At 43.1% G+C, this 18,675-nt stretch overlaps 1 protein-coding gene across 11 annotated transcripts in view; it reads right to left on the bottom strand.

The window, feature by feature from the left end:
• LOC309626183 (uncharacterized protein) overlaps positions 1 to 18,675 on the bottom strand; it is a gene marked incomplete at its 5' end in the record, with an annotated part of 82,262 nt that overhangs the window by 43,486 nt on the left and 20,101 nt on the right. For 5 of the 11 annotated variants that reach the window (XM_082386744.1, XM_082386743.1, XM_082386740.1 and 2 more), the window contains 2 exons: positions 7,758 to 7,882; positions 8,413 to 8,490. Of the gene's footprint in view, positions 1 to 4,251; positions 4,646 to 7,757; positions 7,883 to 8,412; positions 8,491 to 18,675 lie in introns of those variants that run through there. The other 6 variants (XM_082386748.1, XM_082386742.1, XM_082386746.1 and 3 more) reach the window with 2 other exon arrangements.

Raw genomic sequence — 18,675 nt, 5'->3', positions numbered from 1 at the left:
GTCTTATAAACATATGTTCTGCAGGGTCGGTTGGTTTTTCCATCAGTTATTACTTTTGGAGCATTTTCTGTATGCCAGCATGCTGCTGTACACTGGACACACTATGATAAACAAGATGGATGTCGCTTACTCTCTGAGTTCCTCACAAGATGAATTGCCTTGGCATTTTAAGTTTTCATTTTCCTCCTTTACCAGGAAGACTAACCTAAGCTTTCTCCTCTAGGAGCTAACCTAAGCTTTCTCCTCTAGGAGCTGCCACAAAAAAAAAAAAGTGTTATTCACACACTTGCAGACAATTGCCCATTTACACACATTTCAATACATAAGAAAGAACACACTTTCCTCACATGATTCTCTATCACAGCACCCTCTTTACTGCCTTCCTAATACCTATAATCTGAGGATATTTCATTAATTAATCAGTTCCCTTGTTCATGACCCTACCCTCTCACTAGTACATAAAATCCATGAAAGCAAAGACCACTTTGTCTTACTCCCAGCTGAATCTTCAGTTCCTAATCAGCCCCTTGCACACTGTAGGTGCTCAATAATAGTTGTTGAATTAATAAATACATGGAAGGAAGGAGATAGAAGAAAAAAAGAAAGAGAAAGTGACATAAAAGGTTATGCCAGACCTAAACAAAGATGGGGCATCTGATTTCCTGAGGACTTCACGCATCCTTGAATACATTCCATTTATAAGGGGATCATGAGTCTGGGGTGGCACCTTGGCCGTGTCTAGAGATTCACAAGCAACCCTCCCAAACATCCTCTCAGGGTAAACAGTGAAATACTTTGGGCCTTGCAGACCTTGAGCCACACAGATGAAACAGGTTATTATTATTCCTTGATGTCATTGAGTAGAGGAGAGAGAGGGCACAAACTCCCGGGCTCTGGGCAGCCAGCTTCATCTGGTGGCTCAGATGTGCCCTTGGAGGTAGGACACAAGCAAGGCTGCAGAGGTCCAACAGTGTTTCCCTTTAACCAAGGCAAAGATGCTAATGAAGATATTTCTTGTTTTTATAAGACAAACTTTAAATACATTTTTTTCTAATATCCTTAAATGTGATTTTCTAATTAGAGTTCACACAGACTGGCAACAAGTCTGTTAAACTGACTAAACAACGATGTGTGTAGACATGAGGTCATTGCAAGGAAACGGGCGTGATCACAGAGGTGTGATCCTTCAGAACCACAACCTAGATCTGGGTTAAGAATTTTAGGTACTTGAAGTCACTTGCTTATTCCCATTTCATGCATTTATTAAACATTTATTGAGCACATATTATGCCTCCGGTGGATTAATTTATTCCCTGACAAACATGGAGGACAAAACCGAAGCACACTGGTTGGGGAGGGATCCTGTAGTGGCCACTGCTGGATATGCCTGGATGTTTAGTAGAGTTGTTCTGTGATGCTGTGTCCTGGGGGCACAGAATGCGTCTCTTTTGCACCTGGAGAGAAGTGTTTTCCAGCCCACCTCCCTGTGAGTTTAAAGTGCTTTTTGGGTGCTACTGTGAGGATACAAAGATGTCATTTTTAAGAAAAATCTTACATCAAAAGATACAGTGGGTCTTGCTGACTTCTATTAGCAGTCATTTATATGAAAATGCTGGTGAGGTCACTTCTTGGCTAATCCAGAGCAAATGCAAACACCGGTATGCAACCCAAATTGTAGCCACACTGTGTGTAAGAGAATCACAGGGCCAGGCTGCCATTTATTTCTAGGTCTCTCACATTGATTTTTTTTTGTTTTGAGATATATAAGCATTTGGTTAGATTGGCCCACCTAACCTAGCCATATTTTTTTTTAATTAAAGTATAGATTTACAATGTTGTGTTAATTTCTGCTGTACAGAAAAGCGATTCAGTTATACATATATATACATTTTGTAAAATATTCTTTTCCATTATGATTTATCACAGGATATTGAATATAGTTCTCTGTGCTATATAGCAGGACCTTGTTATTTATCCATTCTGTATAAAATAGTTTGCATCTGCTCATCCCAAACTCCCACTCCATCCCTCCCCCACCCTCTCCCCCTTGGCAACCACAAGTCTGTTCTCTAGGTCTGTCTCACACTTACTTTTTTTTTTTAATTTTTTATTTATTATTTATTTATTATTTATATTTTTGGCTGTGTTGGGTCTTCGTTTCTGTGCGAGGGCTTTCTCTAGTTGCGGCAAGCGGGGGCCACTCTTCATCGCGGTGCGCGGGCCTCTCACTGTCGCGGCCTCTCCCGTTGCGGAGCACAGGCTCCAGACGCGCAGGCTCAGTAGCTGTGGCTCATGGGCCTAGTTGCTCCGCGGCATGTGGGATCTTCCCAGACCAGGGCTCGAACCCGTGTCCCCTGCATTGGCAGGCAGATTCTCAACCACTGAGCCACCAGGGAAGCCCCTCACACTTACTTTTGATGCTAGTGCCAGAATTCACATTTCTCTGAGTTTCTGGTTTACCAGCAGGTCCCATGGGCAAGAGTCACTTGTGGATCACACTGAGACTTAATGGTCCCGGCGGCCTTGCTTGTCAAGCAGCAGCAACACAGCTGTCCTGTCCCCCAGCTGACCCACCTGAATCCTGCCGCTGGGTAGCCACTGTGGATCACTCTCAGGCATTGACTGATCGGCTGCTTTCTCATGATCCTGCCTGGCCATTAGATGTGGAATGTAGCTCACATGTGCCACGAACCTGTGAGAACCCCAAAGTCCTTGACATACAGGGCACCCTGGTATTATTTCTATATAGTCTCTAAGAAGACTTTATAGATTCTCCCTCTCAGCTGGAATAATCTTTCTCACCCTAAAAATAATATTTCTCACCCTAAATTCAGAGCACTTCAGCTGCACCATTCATGACTTATTTTATTGTTGTATCTCCCCTGCTAATCTTTGAAGTCAGGAAGGTACGTACGGTGAGCAGAATAATGACCCCCCAAAGATGACAATCCCAGTCCCAACCCCTGTAATCTATGAATATGATAGGCTACATGGAAAGGGAGAATTAAAGTTGCACGTGGAACTAAGGTAGCTAATCAGCTGTAGAGATGGGGAGATTATCTGGATCACCTAGATGGGCCCAATGTAATCACAAGGATCCACATAAATGAAAGAGGGAGGCAGGACAGTCAGAGACAGAGAAGGTGTGATAATAAAAGCAGGGTTGAAGTGCTGCAATTGCTTTTCAATGAAGCTGGAAGGGGAGCCGTAAGCCAAGGAACACAGGCAGTCTCCAAAAGTTGGAAACAGCAAGGAAACTGGTTCTCCACTAGAGCCTTCAGAAAGAACACAGCTCTGCTGTACCTTGATTTTTCTCCCGTTGAGACTCATTTTGAATTTCTGACCTACAGAACTGTAGGATAATAAATGTATGTTGCTTTAAGCCACTAAGTTTGTGGCAATTTGTTACAACAGCAATAGGAAGTGAATACATTATGTCTGATTCATCTTTCTTTCTGTAAGTGCCTAACACTAATACTCTCTAATATTCAATAAGAATGTGTCGAATGATTGAATACCAAAGAAATACTGTTTATACTTACAGTTGATTTATTTGTTGTGGTAAAATATACATAACATATTATTTATTATTTTAACAATTTGTAAGTATACAGTTGGGTGAGTTAAATTCATTCACAATGTTGTATAACCATCCACTATCTACACTCAAGAGTTTTTAATCATCCCCCCTCCAAAAACTTCTCTCTACTCATTAAACAATAACTTCTCCTTTCTGCCTAACCTATTAGAGGTTATTAGTAACCTCTAATAATACTTTCTGTCTCTGTGAATTTGCCCATTCTAAGTACCTCATAAGTGGAATCATACAATAGATGTCCTTCTGTGTCTGGCTTATTTCATTAATCATAATGTTTTCAAGTTTCATCCATGTTGTAGTATATATCAAATTTCAATTCTTTTTATGACTGAGCAATATTCCATTTTATGTATATACCATATGTGTTTAGCCATTCATCTGTTGATGGACACTTGGGTAGTTCTCACCTTTTGCCTACTGTCAATAACACTCTTATGAACATTGTTGTACAAATATCTGTTCAAGTCCCTGCTTTAAATTCTTTGGGGTATTTTACCTAGGACTGAAATTGCTGGGTCATATGATAGCTCTATGTTCATCCTTTTAAGAAACTGCCAAAGTGTTTGCCACAGCAGCTGCATCATTTTTACATTTGTACCAGTAGTGCATGAGGTTTCCAATTTCTCCAATTTATTTTCCTTTTCTTTCTTTTCTTTTTAAATAAAATTATAGCTATCCAAGTAGTTGTGAAGTGGTATCTTATTGGGGTTTTGATTTGCATTTCTCTGATGTCTAATGATGTTGAGCATTTTTTCATGGGCTTATTGGCCATTTGTGTATCTTCTTTGGAGAAATGTCTATTCAAATATTTTTGCTCATTTTTTGAATTGAGTTATTTATTTGTTGTTGAGATTTTGGTGTTCTTTATATATTCTAGATATTAATCTCATCAGATAAATGATTTGCAAATATTTTACTCCCATTCAGTAGGTTGCATTTTTGCTTTCTTGATAGTATCTTTTGGTGCACAAATGTCCATGAAGCTGATAAAGTCCAAGCTATCTTTTTTTTCCTTTTGTTGCCTGTGCTCTTACAGTTGATTTCAACCTGAATGACACATAGATTTTCAGTGTCTTACAAAAAACATCCTAGGGTTCTTGATCTGGTTTTCTACTCAGTGTCTATCATCACATAAAGGATTGTCCAAATACCAGAATTTGTGTGTGGCTAAGTGTTCTTTTACATGTAAAAATCTCTGACTAAGCAGCTTTATTCACAATCATCCAAAGCTGTAAACAATCCAAATGTCCATCAGTAGTAGAATGGACAAACTGTGGAACATTGATACAGCAGAATAAGGCACAGCAATAGGAAAAAAAAGAAAGAAAGAAAAATGCAGTCCCACTGCAGATATGAACATGAATGATCTCACTGACATACTGATGAGGAAGAGGCCAGACTAAAGCACACATACTGTGCGGCTCCATTTATTATGCAGTTAGAGAACAGACAAAACTAATCTATGGTGATGGAAGTCAGATTCATGGTTACCTGGAGGTGGGTATTAACTGGGAAGAGGGAGGGCTGAAGAAGAAAAGAAAACCTTCTGGGATGTTGGAAAAAAATCTATGTCTTGAACTAGGCAGTGGCTACATCGGGTGTGAGTGTGTATAATTCATCAACTTTATACAAGATTCGTGCACTTTACTGTTTGTATGTTATACCTCAATTTAAAAAATTCAATCTCTGGCTAATAGTGAGGTTCACAGGGTTCATGTTAGTACATGATCTTGGTGGTGTTTCCCATCAGGACATGGTCTGAATTAACTCTCAGAAATGCTCTGCCTTCTTTGGGAAGCTTAAAAACAATAGCTGATAGAGTATCAGCAGCAAATAGAAGCTCCTTAAGACTGTCACAGAGTCTTAGAAATGTGCTTATGGTAGGAAGTGTTACGTTGAAGATAGAAGGGCAATAAATCATTAGCTTCTAGATTCCTGTTATATTCCTAAAATAAAAAGAGGTTGCCTGGAAAAAATCAGCACACAACCAAGTAGGATGCTTTGAATGCTGTAGTTTTGGGAAACTATGCCCTTGATTGTTGCTTGAAGATGTTGCTGAGACACTTTAGATACCACGAAGCAGGATTGAAAAGGATGATGTAGAATTTTTAAAAAATACAAGTGGAAGTTCAAGCATGCGTCATGTTAACGCGGACTCAGGGGTGAACTTGAGAAGGCAGGAAGTGAGAGCACTTGACTGCAATTTGTTCACTGACTATTCCTTTCAGCAAAGTATCTGAAGATGTGGATACAGCCCTATAATACATGACGTTTGAAGAAATTAGATTTAAAAAATCATTTAGATGTGGACTCAGATGGCTAGAAATATCAATCATCAGTCCATGTCAACAGAGCAGGGACATAGTGAGCCATGACTACAAGGGTGAAGTGTGACAGGCAGGTGGGACGAGCAGGCAGCCCTGGACAGGACCATCACACCTTAGAAGGTTAGGCTTTCATTCAAAATTAGGTCAATAATGTGGCCCACCAAAACCAAGATGAAATACATACAGTAAGAATGGAGGTATGAGGTTGCATATTTGGTCCAATTCATCTTGTCCTGAGACAAGATGGAAAATAAATCACTAAATAAAAGTGCAATGAAAAAAGAACTATGACTTTCTAAGTGAAAACCTTACCTCAACAATGTGTGTTATTTCAAAAGTTTTCAAGACACAAGGATGTGAGATAGAGCTCATACTTCCCATCAACAGAAATACAACAAAGATGTATGTTATTCAAGGGCTAAAAGGAATCCTCTATGTGCATATTATTGTCTATATCATGTTTTGCCCTCTGAATATTTAGAAGAGATATTTAAAGATGGGTTAATTTTTAAAGGAATTAGGAATTCAACTTTTAATAAGCAAGCACTGTGTGATAGGTGTGGAAACCCTGAGGCACTTTGACATGATTTGAATATGATACGAATTTCAGAAAAGCTCCCCCATCCCATCTCTTTAAAAGACTATTAAAGAATTAGGAATTAACCTTATTTTGGAAAGAAAATTACAGGAGTTCCTTCATATATATCTCAAGCATGCAATTTCCAGGGTTAGCAACTGATTAGGTGCTAACATGATTAATAGGGGTCAAAATAGCATTTAAATGAGCTTAAGTGCTATTAAGACATTCCAAGACATTGTCTAATTTGAGATTGAACCAGCAGCAAAAGTTATAGCGTCTATCGCAAAAGATCTTTAAAATAGGACAAATCCCCTCCTGTCCCTGAGAGTTTAGGCATTATCTATATTTTGGAGTCAAGGACTCCATGATTTTAAGTACCTCATACACAAGAGCTTTTCTTCGAAATGCTCAACCAACCAACAGATGGCAGAATTAGCTATGTTGTTCTTCTATAGTTTAATACAAATCTATATATGAAGGAGAATAGATATTTTTTAAAGATGAGTGTGTATTTCCCTAGGATTCAGGATATCTTACAAATTTACATGCATATACTCTGGCTCCTTCCCATCTCAAAGTACATTTCTGAGCCTCTTTCCCCAAAACCTACAAAAAGAAAGGACCTCGCCTTTGGCTAGTACCTTGGGCCGACAGCACACAGTTCAAGAAAGGATAAGGCTCATGAACAAGGATATGAAATAGACCTTTGGACTCTTTCTTCATAGAAATCTCATTAAAACAGGGCAGTCCTTCCAATAAATAGTGTAGAATCAGCATAAACTGCCATCAGCCTTCCTGTCTCAGTATAACTGCTGAACTTTCACCATTTCCCAAAGAGGTCCTGGGATGGATCAGGCCTGACCTCAAGCCAGATCAGACTTCTCCTGACCTCTGTTCCCTGGGCCCAAATTGTGGTTCCAAAGAGAACTCCAGCCCACACCTTCTTCTCATGTCCTTGATCACCTCCTCGGTCCGTGTGAGAGACTCAGACTTTTGCTTTTCAGTCTATTCTAAAGGGAATACAGCTCAACCCGGGGTTAGATCACACACATAAAAGCAAGGAAATGAAGGTCCCGATCAACATGTGTATGTGATTCATCTTCCTCTTCCTGCAGGATCATAGGATCAAATACCAGTATAAGTCGTCTCTGAAATGCCAGGAATCTCATGACCCCTTCTCTACTAGCAAAAAGTAATAGCTAATACTTATTAAGCATTTACTATGTGCCAGACACTGTTCTAAATACTGTACCTGCATTTATTCATTTATTCATCAGACAGATTTTTATGAGTGACCGCTATTTGCCAGGCACAGTCCTGAGCACTGGGGATATAGCAGTAAATAAACAAAATACTCGTCTTCATAGATGGTATAGTCTAGCGGGAGGACAAAAACAATAAACACAAATAAATAAATTATATAGTATATTAGAAAGTTCTAGGGTCCATAGAGAAAATAATGCATGTAAGAGGGATAGGGAGTACCAGTGTAGGATGAAGGGCAATTGCTATTTTAAATAGAGTGATCAGGGACCCCACTGGAAAGGTGGCATCGAGCAGAGAAAAGAGTTAATGCAGAAGTCCTGGGGCAGGAGTTTGCCCGGCAGGTTCAAGGAGAGCAAGGATGCCCGTGTGGCTGGAGCAGAGTGAACAAGGGGGAGAGTCACGGGAGATGAGGCAGAGGAGGAATTGGCAGGGTGGTTGGGAAGATTATGAAAGGACCTTTAAGGGATCTGACCTCTACTCCGAGTGAAAAGGAAAGCCATGGAGTGTCTTGATCTAATTTATGTTTTCACAGAGTCATTGGGTCTACTATGTTGAGAAGAGCCTGCAGCAGAGAGTTAAGGGTATAAGCATGGAGACCATGCAGGGGGCATTACAACAATTCATGTGAGAGACTGTCTTACCTTGGGTTCCTTGGAAACAAATTTGAGATGAAGAATTGCATGCAGAAGGCTTTCGGGGTTCATGCTTGGGAAATACACCTGTAAAGACACAAAGAAGGCAAATTAGGGCAGAGAGAGAAGCCAGCCTGCAAGATGGTGGCAACTGAGGCTTCAGCCACTCCTAGGGGAAGCTCTTGGAGCTGGGATGGCCCTTCAGAGTTGTCCAAAATCACATGAGTTTCCTGTGCCTGCTGTAACATAGTACTACAAACACAGTGACTTAAGACAAGACAAATTTATTATCTCACAGCCTGCCACCCTTCTGGAGGCTCTAGGGGAGAATCCAATTCCAGCAATCCCATCACTCCTACCTCTATTCCCGTTGTCACAGCTCCTTCACTGACTGACTTCTGCCCCCTCTTTCATTTATAGGGACCCCTGTGATTACACTGGGTCCACCTGAATGATCAGGGTAATCTCCCCATCTGAAGGTCAGTTGATTAGCGACCCGACTTCCCCCTTGCCACGTAACACTAATGTATTCACAGTGCTGCCCCTTGGAAGAGTGTGTAAGTTTTGAGTGAAGCAGGTTGTGCTTTCAACAACCAATAACCAGTGGGTGGAGGATGGGCACACTAGTTCTAAAGAGGACATCTGGGAAGAACGGGCACCAAGTAACCACTGCAGAGATGAAGGTGGCCACGACCAGGTGATAGCAGTGAACGTGCTACAAAGCAATGGGATTCTGGAGATATTCTGAAGTTAAATCCAATAGGATTTGCTGATGCAAGAAGAGGAGTCAGGGATGCTCCACGACTGGGGGACTGAAAAATGGGAAGCTAGGACAGCCTGTAGACGGGGAGCACTGAGTCAGTCCTGCCTCACGGAATCCTCATAATTAAGCAAAGTGGCAAGTATTTTTTTTTTTTTTTATAATTACTGTTTTATTTATATATATTTTTATTTTTGGCTGCGTTGTGTCTTTGTTTCTGCACGAGGGCTTTCTCTAGTTGTGGCAAGCGGGGGTCACTCTTCATCGCGGTGCACGGGCCTTTCACTATCGCGGCCTCTCTTGTTGCGGAGCACAGGCTCCAGATGCGCAGGCTCAGTAGTTGTGGCTCACGGGCCTAGTTGCTCCGTGGCACGTGGGATCGTCCCAGACCAGGGCTCGAACCCATGTCCCCTGCATTAGCAGGCAGATTCTCAACCACTACACCACCAGGGAAGCCCCGCAAGTACTTTTATTAGATGCATAATGCAGCTGAGGAAACTGAGGCACAGAGATGTCAAGTGATAAAGCCAGGATTTGAACTCAGCCAGTCCCACTCAAAACACTCCATGTTTTATCATTTTAAGAAGGAATAATGGTAACGCATATATGTGGAACCTAGAAAATGGTACAGATGAACCGGTTTGCAGAGCAGAAATTGAGACACAGATGTAGAGAACAAATGTATGGACACCAAGGGGGGAAAGCGGCAGGGGGGGTGGTGGTGGTGGTGGTGTGATGAATTGGGAGATTGGGATTGACATGTATACACTGATGTGTATAAAATTGATGACTAATAAGAAAAAATAAATTAAAACAAATAAACAACAACAACAAAAAAAGAAGGAATAATGGGACCCCTTTTCTAAAATATTTGTTTAGGGACCCAGAAATTGAACTTATATCATCTTACAGAATCTTGATCTCTCACTCTGGGCTTAGAACAGTGACTGGCACATAGTAGAATGCTCAAAACTATTTGTGCACTGACTGTGTGAAGATCCAATAGCATTTATAGAACACCTGTATGCAGGCTCTTTAATATCATATCCTCGCCCCAAGCTCTTTGATGCCTCCCACCTCTGTATTCATAAGGTCCAAACTCTTAGTTCCAAATCCATGATGTGGCCCAATGCTCATCTCTCACTGAGTCTCAGCCCCTTCCATGCTATTTCATACATCAGCTCCTTTACTGTTCTTGCTCTTCTTCAGGTGCTACGGAGATGTGTTAGCCATGTTCTTCCCAGACCTGCTGGTTTCCCACCTTCCCCTGAACCCTCTGTGCTGGTTCTGCTGCCTTGCCATTGGGTAGGACACACTCCACACCTGGTACGCTTCTTTTTTTCCCCAACCTAGCTGAATATTCCTGACCTTCAAAGCTTAAATGGATACTCTATCCCTGAAGTTTTCTGTATCAGTTAGGATTTCGTTCAATTGCTTGTAACAGAAACTCGACTACATTGCTTTAACCATATGAGGTTTTTTTTTTTAATAGTTTTTTTTAAAATTAATTAACTAATTTATTTATGGCTGTGTTGGGTCTTTGTTTCTGTGTGTGGGCTTTCTCTAGTTGCGGCAAGTGGGGGCCACTCTTCATCGCGGTGCGTGGGCCTCTCACTATCGCGGCCTTCTCTTGTTGTGGAGCACAGGCTCCAGACACGCAGGCTCAGTAATTGTGGTTCACGGGCCCAGCTGCTCCGTGGCATGTGGGATCTTCCCAGACCAGGGCTCGAACCCGTGTCCCCTGCACTGGCAGGCAGACTCTCAACCACTGCACCACCAGGGAAGCCCCCAGGGTTTATTTTTTTCTCACACATCAAGAAGTCCAGGACTGCTACAGCTGCTTAAAGAAATCATCAAGGACCAGGCTGCTTCTAACTTCCTTGTCTGCCATCCTTAGCACTTGGGTTTAGTCCTCATGGTTGTAGGATAGCTGCTCCACTGCAGGTATTGTATCTGGGTCCCAGGGAAAAAGAAAGGGCAAGGACAAGGGCAAAAGGTCAAAGGTGCATGTCAACTGAACCTGCACCTTGGTATCAGGAAAATAATAGCTTTCCAGGAAGCCCCACCCAGCAGACTTCCTCTGTCATCTCGTTGGCCAGAACTTGATTGCACAGCCACCTCTTACTGGGCACATTGTTATCCTAAACAAGACTGGCATTTGGTTAGAAAGGAAGAGGAAGAGCCTGAAGATAACATAGACAATCAGCAGTGTCTGCCATACATTCAGAGCCTGCTCTAGCCTGCCTGAACTTTACCCTTCTCTGAACAACTATTTATTATTGTAATTTGTGTGCAACTGAAGGGTAAAGTCTTTGTCTATATCTCCCTAATTGAGTGCTGAGCATATGAGAAGTGTTCCATTGACTGTTATCGCAAATGTAGAGGCAATGTGGCATAATGGTTACTAGCCAGGTGGCCTGGGTTTGAATCCCAGCTCTACCATTTACTACTTATTAGTTCTACAACCTCGCTTAAGTTGCTTAACCTCTCTGATCTTCAATTGCCTCATGTAGAAAATGGAGGTGACATGGTAATACACAGCTTATACAGCTGTGATAAGGATTAAGTTAATTTTAATAGAGCGTTTAGACTAGTAAGCACAATGTAAGTGTCTGTTCAATAAACACGTAGTTGCCACCTATGTTAAAATTTTACCAGAATATGGAACACACAGTTCGACAAGTTAGAGCATCATCATGAACTAAAGAGACAGAAGAGTTAAGCCGGGACTTTTGAAGACACTTCGGATTCATGGTGATCACTGTGGCTAAGACATCAGTTAGGAGACTGGGTAGTGTGCTGGTTAGAGTTCAGGCTTTAAGGTCAGGCTGCCCAGATTTGGCTACTAACTTTCTCCCACTTATTAACTGTGTGCCCTTGGACAAATCACTGATTCTGACTAATATTGCCTGTGGTGTTGCCATTACATTACTGCAAGAACAAAATAAAATTCTAAATTGTTTATTTTAAAACTTGGCTACATACTAAGTTGGTTCTGTGTAAGAAAATGTCCCTCAATTAGAATAATAGAGAAAACTAGGTTAAAATCACTGATATCTATTGTAGAATGAAAGCACAAAATGTGGGAAATATTTTTGTGAAGTGTTTTTAATCCTTTTAGGTAAAATATGCATAATTAGCATCAACAAAATGTAATAAATTAAATGAGACTAATTAAATGACAAAAGCTATAGATCAAAATAGTAGTGTGTCAGAACTATACATGTCTTTGAATATAAGAAGTAATTGCTGATTCCCAAAATAGACTGCATATTGAGAAACATAAGTTTTTTATCCCTTGCTTTGAAAATAAAAGAATGCTATGAATTTAGCAAATAAGTCTTGAAAACACTCAGAAGAAATAATCTCAAAATTTTAAATTCAGTAAAATGTATTTGAACTATCATAGAAATTCAAGAAGTGTTTACCAAGCATCTACTACTATTTGTGTAACATATATATGATAGCCCATTCACTCCTAACTCTCCTATAAGATGTATACATAACACACACACTTCCAAGAAACCAGAGGCTAAATATCTTAGCCAATAGTATGTAGTGGGGTTTGAACCCCAGTGTTCTAACTTTAAATTTGTGGTTTGTTACATTTCAGAACAATCTCCTGTATTATAAACGCAAAGTCAGAACAGTCTGAATTAATGTCCATTTCCCATGTTCTCTACCTAAAATCCTCCTCTTAAATAACATGACATATTGTTGCAAACAAAAACAGATGACCTGGAGAGAAGATCAGAACACTTCGATCTCATCCTCCGCTTGTTGCTAACCCTGTGAGAAGTTCTGGAGGCCGACATGTACATGGCTTGGAAACTTGGGCTTTGTACTCCGCTAGTAGGCTGGGCGGAGCCAGGTCAAGTGGCCCAGAGCCTAGAAATAAAACTGGTCCCACAGCCTATTTGACCCTCCTAGTCTAGGCACCACCCGAGCCTCAGCCCCTTCATCCCAGCACTGGGTGGGAGGGCAAAACCAAGCCATGACAATCAGGAATGAGGGCCAAGAAGAAGAAAGCCGTGAGCCTGCGTGGGTACCAATGGCCGGAACAGAGCCGTTCGGAGCAGCCAGCCCCAGCCCTCAGATGAACTCAGCCCTGCCCTTCTGACTTACCCAGACAGAGGGGAAAGACAGAGAGGGAAGAAACAACAGAGAATGATATGAAGCAGCCACAATGCCTCCTTCCTCCTTCCCCCTCCGGAGGAAAACCATCCCCAAAGACGGAAGTCTTACTTAAGCTCCACCTCCCATGCCCTGAGCCTTAGAAAGAGTGGCTCAAGAATATCTCTGCAAGTTGGACAGGAACGTGACCAATCTATAGAAACATCCCTCCTCCTGGGACTGATCTCAGATGGATGAGGGGAACACCAGGAGCTTCTTTACCCTACCAGCAACATATATTGTTTCATATTTTTGACTAAAAATTTTAGAACTTAATAACCTTATACAGCATAAAATAATAAAGGTTGGGGGGTTTGTGAAGAGCCTTGGAAATCCCCACCCCCCTTCTGGGGATGTGCCACATTGTCTCCTAATTTTACCCTCACAAGCATACATAATCCGTGTTCCTGAATGAATTTATAATGCAAAATCTTCAAAGGGTGGAGTGTAAAAGTTCCACCTACTTCATTTATACAAAAGGGGAAGATTATTTCCAGTAAGGGATTTTGAAGATATGCATACTAAGAGGGCAGTGCCATTATATGTATGTGAAACAGAAAGTCTCCCAGTATTTAAGAAATGATGCAGTGGACCAGAGCTGGTTTTAATTATGTAGGAGTGATTGGTTACAGTAAAACTCAAACTGGTAAATTGCCTCAGAGTTAAAGTAAAGAATTCATAAGATTTTAGAGTGGGCAGAGACCAAATTGATCATCTTATTCAGTGGTGCCCTACATTTGATTTAATCCAGTCAAACAAATATTTAGCGAACATCTATTATGTGCCAGGAACTTCAGTCCAAAAATTCTTTTTTAATGTTACAAAATGTCACAGTCTCCCACATGACAGTAATTCTAGACTTTAGGAAAGAAAAGTACCTAGTGGGATAAAATTATCTACAAATATAATAAAACTGTAAATACTACATTTTAATCATTACAAAGGGCCTCCAGTCAGTAGCCAGCTGACAAAGGAGGTGAGCATGCAAGTAAATCCTCCAGCCTCAATTAGACCTCCAGGTAACTGCAGCCCTGGTAGACATCAGGTCTGCCTCATAAGACATGACATGTGCCAGAACCCCCTAGGTAAGTCACTCCCAGTTCACGACCTATGGAAACTGAGATAATAAATGCTCGTTGTTTTGAGCCACTAAATTTTGGGTTTGCAGCACAAATAGCTGATACACTCATTGGATACGATAGGTATGTTACCTTATACAGGCCTTGGTAGGAGTTACAGTATGCTAGAATAGTTGGCCAATCTCCCCTGGTGAGTAGGTTAATTCCATGGAAATTAGTTAATGCTCCCTAGTTTTTTACAGGGTTAGAGGTGGTGATGCCTATAAACACATCTTTTCTTAATGAATTTTGGATGTGTGATTTCTGGGGGTGAGGGGGGAAATAGGTAATCTCACCAAGCATTATCCCAGACCCCAGACAAAAGAGGCAAATTGGCATCAAGTTATACAATTGACTTTTAGATTTTTCCTGATATTTTGGTGAAATAAATTTATAAATGTAGAAGCCGGTTCTTTCATTAATCATTTCAAAAGCCATCCAATGCATTGGGACTAATACCTGGTACAGTTTACAAAATAATTATAATAGTCATGGACTCCGCCCTCTCCTTCACTCAACATCCATTCGGCCACTGTGTCCAGTAGAGACCAACTTCTGAATGTCCCCAGAGCCCCTCCTGCTGTCTTAGGCCCAGGCCTTCCTGGGCCACATTGCTTTCCAGGGGGGTGGAGTGGTACCTTCCTTCATATGAGGGCTCAAAGAGCAACCAAGCTGAACATGTCCCTTCCTGAAATAGTCACCATAATTTCCAAGTCCCAATTTTGGACATATTTTAATGAGGAACTGCTCTAAAAAATCCAGGACCCAGGAAGGACCATCATCACAGAGAAATGGGTTGACCTGGCCACCAACATTCCTAGTGACCAGTCATTCATTCCCCAGATATTCCATGAGCACCCATATGTGTCAGACAGGGCACTGGCATCATGAAGGGGACAGGTGAGTCCCTGCCCTTGGGGCTATTATAGTCTAACTTTCAGAGATGCTGCCCACTCCCCCCAGGGCTCCCCCAGCTTCTCCCAAGCTGGGAAGTGAGTGGAGTGACCCAGACTGTGGTTTCCTTCACCCCCTGGAGTGGAGCTCTTGTGTACCTTTGGGGTGGGGGTGGGGGATGTCCAGGATGGTAGGCTCGCTGGGAAGCTGGGTGACAGGGCCTGTCACTCTCTGCTATGTCAAATAGCTTGGAGCAGAACTTGAACAGATATTTTTCAAACACCTAAGGAGCTTAGGGAGCAAGGGCTGCATTTTATTCTGTCAAAAACAGTGCTTTGGGGTCCCAAACCCTCCTTCCGTGACTGTTACAGTATCAAAGGCCACAGTCGCAGAGAGTCCTGGGCTGGCCTTTGAGGACACAGGAGAGTAGGTGGCAAGCGTTCCCTTTTTCCAGAGTGGGTTGCTAGCTCGACTGTGCAGGACTTGCAAAGAAGGAGCTAAGAACTGGTTTGAGACCTTAGCTGACTACCCAGCCTCAGCCTGAGAGAGGCTGGGGGGCCTGAGAGCGAAGCTGGGAAGTGCAGGGGGAGGAGTTGGCCAGTGGCTGGTGTGTGTTTCACCCCAAATCCCCACAGTGCAGCAGAGATGGCGGCTTCAGGGAGACCTTCTGAAGCAATTGAAATGTGTCCCTGGAGGTGGGGCGTGGACGGGTATCCGCCCCAGGCCTGAGAAATCTAAAGGCAAGGGCAGGCGTCTGACAGAGGCTGCCTGTGGCAGCAGTGCAGAGGGTGCCGTTTGGGCAGCAAGTTCACTCCACTGACCACAGGGCAAAGGTGTGTGTTTACCGGTGAACGAGAAGTGCAGTTTGGGAGTGTGCCTTGTGAGCTGACCTGGAACCTCCTTAAAAGAGACTTTGCCCCAAAGGGCCATCCATTCCTAAAGGAATTCCAACAGAGTTCAACTTCCAAGAACAGAGGCTAAAAGGGGAGTTGTTGCGGCGAGCGGGGGGGCCACTCTTCATCGCAGTGCACAGGCCTTTCACTATCATGGCCTCTCGTTGCGGAGCACAGGCTCCAGACGCGCAGGCTCAGTAGTTGTGGCTCACGGGCCCAGTTGCTCCGCAGCATGTGGGATCTTCCCAGACCAGGGATTGAACCCGTGTCCCCTGCATTGGCAGGCGGATTCTCAACCACTGCGCCACCAGGGAAGCCCCTAAAAGGGGAGTTTTAAGCAGCCAATCGGTGAGTAGATCATGGAATTCAGAAAGTGCAAGTGAGAGACCCCAGGAACTGGGTCTCCAAAGAGTCTCAGAGCAGCCCATATGAGAAAGAGTCCATGGGCAAGAGAACACCTGCCCATGACAGAGGGCACCGGCCACTGAGCTGGGGGAGAGGGAGTACCGCGTATTATTGGGGTTGAAATCAAGAGGGTAGGCTTACAACTGTGGGTCAACTGCAGCAAACAGGGTTGTGAGGCAGAGATGATTCTGTCCTTGATATGAGTCTTCTACGTCCTCGACAGTCCAAGTCTGCTCTGAGGACCACCAGCATAGCACCCCCTGAGGGCTGGATGGCAGTTCCCGCTCCAGACCGTCTGGATCAGATTCACATTGCACAAGCTCCCCAGGGGGTTCCATGCCCATCTGAGCAGCTCTACTCGAGTTCGGTAAACGTAATCCAGCTGTGGCCTAGACGGGACCCAGTGAGGTGATTATATGCACCTGGATATTCTTTTCCTTTAGGTCTGTAGGAGGCTGTTGCCCTGGCCTCCCAGTATATGAAAATAGATGTTGGGTGGCATTACAAATGAGCCATCGGGCACATGGTCAGTCACATGTGGATGGGCCCAGGCTGCTGTGATGGGACTGGAGAATCAGGTCCACTGTGTACCCTTTGTGGATAGCTGTTTGGTGGGGACAGTATGGCTGAAGGGAATTGAAGCCATTTTCATGTGTGGACAGACTAAATAAAGGACTGAAGGGAGTAAGCCAAGACAAAGCCCCAAATATCTCCCCCCATCAGTTTTGCTTGCTTCATGCCTGACATCCCACATATCTCCCTCTAGCAGCCAATTCCACAGATTTGATGAGTATGGGAGGCAGGCACGCCTAAATATCCCTTCCAGTTGCCAGATTCCTTGTGTAAACCTTATCACGTTTTAATTTTCATTCTTATAACCACTCTCTGAGCTCAATAGGAAAGATAGGATATATTTTCTTTATTTATAGCCCTTGAGGATTTGCCCCAGCTTGCACAGCTAATAAGTGACTGAGTTGGGCTTTAATCTAGGTTTTCTGATTTCAGTCTGTCTCTGCAGAAAAGATGGACTCTTTAATGAAGGGGCTTCTTTCTTATTTTCGAGACATAAGACTTTGGCAGGCCCTGAATTGTTATAAAGTGTTTGATTTCCTAATTATATGAGCAAGGGACTTAGAAATGCAGAACGAGGGCCCTTTCAGTGACAATCTCCTTTCCCCATTCTCTCCAACCCATCTCCTGGGATACTGCAAACAAAGCGAGGAGCGCCGCAGAAAGCAGACGTGCCCAATTCAATTGACTTATCTGGGGCAGTGTGCAAAGAAGCCCTGATTTCCTTTGTGAAGGGAGGGCACTGGGGGAAAGCCGTGGCTTTTCCGCTTCCTCACCCCACGGGATGTCAACTTTACAGCTGCGTAGCTATGCACATCATGCTAAATATACTGCTGGCAGGAGTCTCAATGTTTAAAACAAGAGCAATGTGGGAGGAATGAGCCAGCTCGCTCAGCACTGGCAGACTCTCCGCACCTGTCTGCCCACGTGCTCCCCGCTGCCTTCCTCGGACTCCTCGGTAGCCGGGGCGATGGTGCCCCAAAGGAAGTGGAGGGAAGCACCGAGCCTCTCTTATCAGAATTGTTTTGCAACCTGGCTTCTCCCTTTCAGTCACACAGCCTGAAGACAGAAGCTGTTTTTCAAAATTCAGGGAAATAATGCTGACGTGAAGCTGCCTCGTTGATGGGGAAGGCGCCTCTCCCTTCAGCCCTCTGAATACTGTTGACAAATAAGGCCAGCTCGCTCCCACGTGGCATCTGCCTAGGTGGTTTACGTAAATCTTCTCTACCCAAGATGGCTGGAGAAATCAGAGAACAAGCCTATTTAAAGCATCATCCTTTGTTATAAAGCAGAAACTAACACACCATTGTAAAGCAATTATACTCCGATAAAGATGTTAAAAAAATAAAGCATCATCACTTGGCCCCAGAAGTACCTGCCAGAGCCCACAGCTTTTTGTTCTGGCGGTGGGCTTATAGTCTTTCACTGGGATTCCAGTTTTGTCTTTGTTTTTATTTTT

The sequence above is a fragment of the Balaenoptera borealis genome (genome assembly GCF_965194805.1).
Source record: "Balaenoptera borealis genome assembly, chromosome: 1".
NCBI lineage: Eukaryota > Metazoa > Chordata > Mammalia > Artiodactyla > Balaenopteridae > Balaenoptera > Balaenoptera borealis.
Note: the sequence above shows the minus strand (reverse complement) of the source record. Positions and strands in the feature narration are given on the sequence as shown.